General features: G+C 43.0%; 1 protein-coding gene across 1 annotated transcript in view; it reads right to left on the bottom strand.

Annotated features, from left to right (window-relative positions):
* Positions 1-8,830, bottom strand: part of DUSP16 (dual specificity phosphatase 16) — a 109,420-nt gene that overhangs the window by 77,688 nt on the left and 22,902 nt on the right. The window lies entirely within an intron of this gene.

Below are 8,830 nucleotides of genomic sequence, written 5' to 3'. Positions count from 1 at the left end.
GACAAGAGGAAAGTGAAAGGAAATAGAGGAAAGAGCTAGGAGGCAACGGGCATTTATAGAGGTCTAAATACAGGCAGATAGTTCTTAAAAGAGCACAGTGTCAAGGCAGACATTTTTTACTGGTTAAGCTAAACTATCATTTGGTTCTAAGAAGACTTCAGGGGACATGTTTGGTTCAAAGATTGATGACTGCCTCAAGGCAATAGTAGGGGCTCAACCAACCTTCACAGTCCCGTGAAAATTGGTATCTGTAAGAATTTGAAATTTTGTTCTACATTTCTCCCCTTTAGGTCAAGATCCTATGGAATCTCTGATCAAAAGGATCAGTAAGGGTAGTGAGGTTCCATCCAGTTCTGGGATCATGACTAAGGAGCGTGTACTAGGTTTTCATGGCTTATTTTTCAGAAGCACACTGCCAGGCTTTTCTTCTAAGGGTTCTCTGGTAGACCCAAGTCTCCAGCATGTCAGTTAACACCTGAGTGTATTAACCATGTATACCAGAAGAGATTCTGAGGAACAGGATAAATTGCCCCCAAAGTAAAACTCTCTAGATAGTACTAGGCAAGATGCAACCCTGCTTAGCACCATATGCCTCTCCCCAGCACACAGCAATGAAGCACCCACTCCTGTCAGAGGTTAGGTTGTTACACACATCTCGAGGCTCCACAATAGTGGCTGGAATAGCAGTCATCCTTTAAAGCCCAAGTACTAATGTAATCCCTTTCCTTCAGTCAAGTATTTGGCTGTGAGCAGCACTCACCCAATTTTTTGCTGGGAACTAGCAGGATACTCGGTACTGGCTCATTAGTCGCCATCTTTCTTAGTACTGCCCACCCCCTCACCCCCAACATATACTTACCTGTTTCATCAGCTTCAGCTTCCCCAATTCACAAGAGCTCTCTTCCTTCTAGCTTCCTCCTCCACGGGGCACATAGACTAGCCCATCCCTCGCCATCTACATTTCAAGATTCTTCCTGGCACCCTAAAGGAGGCCTGATTGGGCTGCTAATCACTAGGTTGTCAGTTCAAACCCACCAGTGGCTCTGAAGAGGAAAGCTGAGTCCTTCTGCTCCTGTAAAGATTTATAGCCTCAGAAACCCCATACAGGGCACCTAAGAGTAGGAATTGATGGCCGTGAGTTTTGATCGTGATACCCTGCCTGGGTACTAAAGACCTGGTCCACCAGAAGAGGCCTTGGGTATGAAGGTGACCATGGAAGGATTCCTGGATAGACTCACAGACAAGAGAAAATGTGGCCAAGGGTTGGTTTAATCTGAGTATTGACCAAGAAAATGTTTTAGGAAAAAATTTAGGGTAAAGAAGGGCTGGGGTTAGAAGAAAAGAGATTCAGAACAAACTAATCAGAGGTCCGAGAGGGACTAATTAAACTCTCAACTAATGTGCTGAGAGGCTGGCAAGCCTAGGATAACTCGCTCAATTCCATAACAAATGAGTTTCCTAACAAGTGCCAGGCCCTGCTGGAAAGGTACGCAGCTCCCCAAACCTCCCAGAGCTTCTCATTCAGTGACGGGAAACACAAAATAAGCAGTAAAAAGAAAGCCAAACAAAGTTGGCACGGTAGATGATGGTAAGTGCTATGGAGAAAGAATAAAGCCGGGCAGGAAGAAGAGTCCGGGGTGGCCAGAGAAGGCCCCCTGTGAGATGGTCTCATTTAAGTAGAGCTCATGTGAGACATGAGCGTGAGCTCCCAGGTGGCTCCCAGGGGGCTTTGATGCTCTGCATGTATCAAAGGATCGAGGTATCAAAAGATTGAGGTCAGTGAACATATCGGAGGAGGGAAAGGTGGACTGGACAAATGGCAATGCAAGATGTGACAAGTGTTCAGGAGTATGGTTCCATCTATGAAAGAGGAAGGGTTTCCAGGCAACTGAACTTTTAATTCCAATGTGGAAAAAAATAAACACAACTGTACAGTTCCTCTCGTAAAAGACTAAGGAAGAAGTGGTGGTTCCTACCTTAACCTATCTCTTAGCAAAGAAACACTCCTAGCAAGAAATATTATTACTAATAGTAACAGTACAATTCTTCCAGCCACACAGATGCGCTGCTATCTAATAAGAGAAACTTGGTTTCACTGTAATAGTACAATACCAACAACAGTGTGTTAAGCAAGATGCAGTCTTGAGTAGAATTATATAATGAAGTAGTTTAAAGGATCCTTACATTAAAAAACATGTTTGTAATGCTTTTAAGGGTCTCTCCTTGTTAGAGGATATAGAAAATCAGTTACTGTATCAAAGGGGTAATAGTATTAAAATAAATTTAAAATCTTTATCCATGTACCTACTACTCGTGGCCCACCCCAGCCCCAAGCAACCAAATTCTACTTCAGGAAATACATGGTGCATTTTCCTGACAAAGGCAATAAACCAAAGAAAACATGAATAATTTGGAACTCCATCTAATGTGATAGGAGAGGTGTCATAATTTAATTTTTTCCAAAGGGTATCAGAAGGCACCAGGAACAGACAATGGAATACAAATAAAAATCACCAACATGGGCTCTCCCACCCCCAGCACCCAGCTACTACCTCCTCTTGAGTTCAAGCTTACACTATTAATAAATTTAGGATTTCATCCATTTTAAAACCTACTAACACTAAAATATGTCCAAAATGCTAAGCTCTACTTTCCTAAAGATTTAAAAATGGCTTACAAAAAACTGCTTCACCTTTCAGGGAAAACATACGCATGAGCAGTGCTGGAACAAATCTGAGGGTGCACAGGGCGATTTATGGATCGGGATCCATCCTGCTACGCAGCATCCTGCAGCATTCAACGTGGCCGTGCACAAAGGGTACCACTGGACAAAAAACTTGGTCATGATACATTGAAAGAATAAAACCTACTCACAAAACAGCATACAAAGTGGAACTCAAACAAGCGCATACACACACACCGGGGGTAGATATCTTAAAAAAAATGTAAGCATTTTGTTTGGATAATTAAATGAGAGGTAATTTTTGTTATAATCTTTCTGCATGGAAAAAAAATGTTAAAGTGTGAAAATTTTCCAGGTATGAGATACACTCAGAGCCACACTCAGAGCCACTAAGAGCCAGGTAATAGTGGCAGCAACTCCCCACACGCAATGGGCAGACAGGGTGAGAAGATGATAAAATATATGAAAAGAAATGATTTACCCACAAGATAAAAGCTGATTTACTGCTTCCCACAAGGGTTTACAAAGAATTCTTTTAAAAAACTATAACATTTGAGGAAGTGGTTGGAGAAGTATAACAAAATTACATTTGAAATCACACCCACAACTCTAAGCTTGGTCTTCTAAAATAAGTCAATTAGGCTAAGAGTCTTAATACAAAAGGTTTCTTCGGCATACAAAGGATTTATAATAGCTAGTGGGGTTATTTGTTTTGGGGGGTTTTAAAAAATGATTTATATTCCCTACATTCTTAAAATATTCCTATTGGGTTTCCAAAATAACCCTGCTTAAAGCATTGCCCATGGAACAGTGTTGCTTTTATTCCACACACGGAAAAGGCAGAGTCCTCTAACAAAGCACACGTAAGGCTCAGTCCCTGTTCGCAGCTCCCCGGCAGACCCGCAACAAGGCTTGAGCACATTCCAGGGGCGGGCGGCCTTCAAACCCGGACCGCACCTGCTCCCAAGGCCCGGGGGCTGAAAATAACTCTGGGGCCTCAAAAACGGGGCACCCGCCAGGCCCCCTGCTCGGCCCCACGAACTGTAAAAGCCAGTTACAAAACGCTACAATTCCAGAACACTCGGCCACAGCCTCTTCCCTCCAACTCTGTACTCATCACCTGTACCCTACCCTGGCTCAGTCTTTGTCCCTTGAAGCCAAAACCAATTCCAGAATGTGAGACACAAGTGAGGTCTCGTGGTGTCTTATTGAAAACAAGACCGTGCTCCCTGCTCTCAGCTCCTCTACTAGGAAGTGAACAGCAGCAGTCACTGGACATCCGCAAGCCCGTTTTCCCTCACCTGTACAATGAGACACCCAATCATATGACTAAAGTCTATAAACAGGAAGGATGATTTCAGTAAGAGTATGAAGATACCACTATACAAACACCTCACCCCTAACCTAGCCACCACCACCTCCTGGATCCCTACTCATATCCCCAAACCTAGCCTCCTGGATCCCTACTCATAGCTGACCCTACGTAGGAAACCTCCCTCCTGGAAAAAGACTATAAATGTTGACAGGAGTAGTCTCATCTTTGTCCCACATGCAGCTGGTGGGTTTGAACTGACAACCTGGGGGTAACAGTGCAGTGCCAAACCCACAGTGCCCACTGACTGTTAAAGAGATTAAATCCTGCAACGCACTCATTGAAACAAGTAGATGCTGAACAGGTCTCAGATCACGTCTTCTAGGGTGGGGGTGGGGGGGATTTCCAAGGGCTGCTCTGAGAAAACATGTCCACTTCTCTCCCCAGCCCCTCACGACTTGAGTCAGGTAAGGAAAAAGGAAAGGGGCAGAGGCCATGGGGCCAAGGAGATGTGACACTGCTTGCTCTGTGTGAGTCACAGCATCAGTTCCCACACTTCCCCTCCAGGGGCCCTGGGAGAAATGGTGTCAGAAGTCCTGCCCCAGAGCAAAGTACCCCCAGCGATGGTCAGGCCGGGACAGAAGAATCCCAGCGTCCCGGGAAACCTGGAGACCAGAAGCCGGCAGAGCAGCTGAGAGGGCGTCCCTGTCCTCAGCCCATGGCTACTTTTTCCACTTGGCCTTTTCATCTTCTTCTATCTTTTCCTTGTAATTTGGTTCCATCGCATAATTATATCATGATTATAATCAAGCCTCTTCCTTTAGGAAGCTAAGCCCTTATCATTCATTCGTTTTGTTTCCCTTGGGGAGGAACTGCTGGGCCCCTTGATGTGTTGGTGTTACAGCAAGTAATACAGTACCCTTCCAGGTGGTTTTTGATAGTCACCATGGAGTCAGGTGTTTGATCCAACTTAGCTGCTTTTGATTATGGGTAGCAATTACCCAAGGGTAAAGTTCTGAGGGTTAGTAAAGAAGGAGAAATGGAAACAGAAGGCACATGGAGAGATAAATGATGTTACATTGAGTCAGCTGCAATGGATGACCTCAAACAAAATGTGTATGAATTATTGAATGTAAAACTTATGATTTAGGGGAGAGCGGGGAGGGAGGGGAAAAATGAGGAGCTGATATCAAGGGCTCAAGTAGAAAGCAAATGTTTTTTGAGGATGAGGGCAACAAATGTACAAATGTGCTAGACACAATGGATGGATGGATGGATTGTGATAAGAGTTGTACAAGCCCCAATAAAATGATTTAAAAAAAACCTCATGATCTGCTCTGTAAACTATATTAATACTTAAAAAAAACCCGTTTTAATCCTTTTGTCTTAGCACAGGTTCTACAGAGAAACAAAATCTGTGGAGCTTACATACCTGTCTACACAGTAAGGTATCATGCGATTCAGTCCACAGTGACATCGTATCTGATAACATCAAATAATCACAGAAAAATTTTATATTCAATCACAGATCTCCCTAATACCTGTGCTACAGGGCAGACTTGGGACATTCACAAGAAGTTTATATAGGGTTCTGTACAGAGCAATGTTCCTATTCCATATGTGACCTTTCATATCAAAGACCACATACTCAAAATTTAAAACAAAATAATTATAAATGTAATAAACTTATCATGAGTGACATTTAATATAAAACAGACCATTGGATAGATTGCTCATTAAGAAATTCAATTCATACCAAGGGCTCAAGTGGAAAGAAAATGTTTTGAAGATGATGATGGCAACAAATGCACAAATGTGCTTGACGCACGGGATGGATGGATGTCTTGCGATAAGAGCTGTACAAGCCCCCAATAAAATGATTTTTTTACAAGAAATTCAAACATCTAATTTTGCCATATTATTGAAATGTCGTCCATGGCAAAGACCCCAAAATAATTTTCACAAAGCTCCACTGTTGAAGATCCACCCACCCCTGCCCCAACCTCTCATACAGATTTACATACAGGTGCAAAAGGAATTTATCACCATTTGGTATCAACACATTTCAGAATTATATCAAAAAACTAAACACACTGCCATCAAATCAATTCTGAGTAACAGTGACGCTATAGATCTAGGTAGAAGTGCCTTGTGAGTTTTCCAAGACCATAACGCTGTACAGGAGTAGAAAGCCTCATCTTTCTCCTACAGAGCGCTGGTGGTTTTGAACTGTTGACTTGGTTAGCAGCCCAAAGCCACCATTCCACAGGGCTACAACTAAGCACTCAGTACACAGACTCAAACTACAACTAAGTATACACTTGTTTTCTCTCGCAAAGTGTTCTTCTTTGGCCCTTGGCTAATTTGTCAAACTCTCGGAAGTAAAATAAAATGCATTCACTTTACCAAGTACCTACTACGCTCAATTTCCTGGAGCATTTTCTCACTTTTGTCTAATCAAAGAATCATTTATAAACAATAAAAATGCCTGCCCGGTCCCACCCCTACAGATTGACTCCAAGCATCTAGAGTGAAGAATATGGATTCTGATTTTTCACCAGGTCTGAGGAACACTGTCCTAAGACACCTTTGACTCCTCTCTCAATGTTCACATCTGACTAGCTGTCAGGATCTACTGCTTGTCAGCCTCTCTACCCTGGGGACGTACAAGAGTAAAAGCTGTGTTCGACCGAAGGACCAAGTTCTGAACCTCAGCCGCACATTAGGGTGATTTGGGAACGTTTAGTTACCCTCATGTCCTCCACCCCAATTGAATCCGAATCTCTAGGGAGTCAGGCGCAGGGTCAGGCTATGTCACACACGCAGGCAGAGATGGATCCTTCTTTACCTCGTCTCAAGCAAAATCAAAAGGGACAGGCCCCTAGGAAGTCTCCAGAGGGAAAGTTTAAGAAGAAGCAAAGAAGACATGTGATGACACACAATAATGACCTATTACTTGATAAGTATACTTTATAATGCCTGCCGATAGTCTGAGGTTCTGACTACGAGGGGACTTCAAAAGGTCTGTGGGAAAAATGCAGGAGGGTGGGGGTGGGGGGGTTGGGGTAGATAATAGAATTTTCCCACAAACTCTTTGAAGCTCCCTCGTGTATCAGTAAATAGATCAAGTTCTCAAAGTCACAGCTTCTAAACTCCTGGGCACAACGATTTAATTAGGATGCCCAACAAAACCACAGAGATATGATGGGGTACAGAACCCCACTCTGGCTTAAAACGAATGATGGTTGAAGCAATCTACTTTCCAGCTTTCTTCACCCCTTTCAAGAAAAACATTTTAAAGGCTGGGAGAAGACAAGCTAGCGCTGAGTATCCACCTGTGTATGAGGGCAGCTTATTAGATATCGCCACCCGGTGATTTCGCAGTACTAAGGTGCAAATCACCATTACAAGGACATTCGATGCTTTGGAATTCCTTCCTCTAATCCAACTCCATAAAACTTCATTTAAGGAAGCCGATGAAAGAAACCAAAATTTGGGCCGCTGGCCAAACAACATATATTACATTAAATAAAGCCATTCCCCACCCTTCCCAAGGTTGTGCCAGTGGCTATTAAAAAAAAAATCATTCAACCTGAGTCAGTTTTTATTAATAACATATCAGAATAAACATCAACCATAGAAAATGTTCATTCAGCTGTCTCCAATTCATGGGTTTAACTTATAATTTATCCACTTGTACTATAGCTCTTAGAGCATTACTTTTATGCATTCTGCACAGGTACCTCAGGAAGGCATAACTTAAGACAACACCGGAAGGGAGATGAGTTTACACAGCTGTCCACAAGGCTCCGTGTGACATGCGAGCTACCAGAGAGGAAGGGGAGGAAGCATTTCTGGAGATGAGATTTCGAAGTCAACAGGAGGAGGTGATGAGTCAAGGCGTATGGCTACTCCGTGGTGGCTGCACATGAAGTCACTGACCACAAAGTGAATATAGGTTTCCTCCATGGAAGGGGAGATTTCTACATCTGAAACGCCACTGCCCCATGTGCTTCTCTTAATTCTGGAAGCAATCAGCTTGCTTTTAGCCAGTCCTTGAAAGCTGGCTGCCCCTGACCGGAAGTCACTTAATACAGGTTCATCTTCACTGGTTGCTAATTCTCAAGCTATTGGGAGGTCTGATAAATTGATGAACACAAAAAGGATGATCTAATCTTAAACCCTCCCCTTGTTATCAAAGACCCATGATCAAAAAAAAAAATTAAAAAACAAAGACCCATGATATGCTCCTGTGAAGAGATTGCTGTTAGGTGCCTTCAAGTGGTTCTGAGCCAAGGCAACCCCATGTACAACCAAACTGGGCACTGCCCAGTCTTGCAACATCCTCCCAAGCACTCCGTGTTTGAGATCACCCTTGCAGCCAATGTCGCACTCATCTTTCCTCGTTTTCACTGACCTTTCTTTTACCAAGCATGATGTCCTACCTAGTTTCTTTAAACTTTTAGTGTGAATCAGGTGAACGTTTAGAGTAGATAATGATTTTTACACTAAAAAAGTGTTTAATCATTTTATTGAGGGCCTATACCAACTCATCACAATCCATACATATATCCATGTGTCAAGCACATTTGTACATATGTTGCCATCATCATTTTAAAAACATTTTCTTTCACTTGAGCTCTTGGTATCAGCTCAGTTCTGTCCCTCCCTCCCTCACTCTCCCTCCCTCAGGAACCCTTGATAATTTATAAATTATTATTTTTTCATGTCTTACACTGTCTGACGTCTCCCTTTGCCCACTTTTCTGTTGTGCATCCCCCTGGGAGGGGGTTATATGTAGATCATTGTCATTGGTCTCCCCTTTCTCTCCCACA

The sequence above is a fragment of the Echinops telfairi genome, unplaced genomic scaffold (genome assembly GCF_000313985.2).
Source record: "Echinops telfairi isolate 266 unplaced genomic scaffold, ASM31398v2 ScPeMD7_1957;HRSCAF=2489, whole genome shotgun sequence".
NCBI lineage: Eukaryota > Metazoa > Chordata > Mammalia > Afrosoricida > Tenrecidae > Echinops > Echinops telfairi.
The sequence above is the reverse complement of the archived record's forward strand: the minus strand, read 5'-3'. Positions and strand labels throughout refer to the sequence as shown.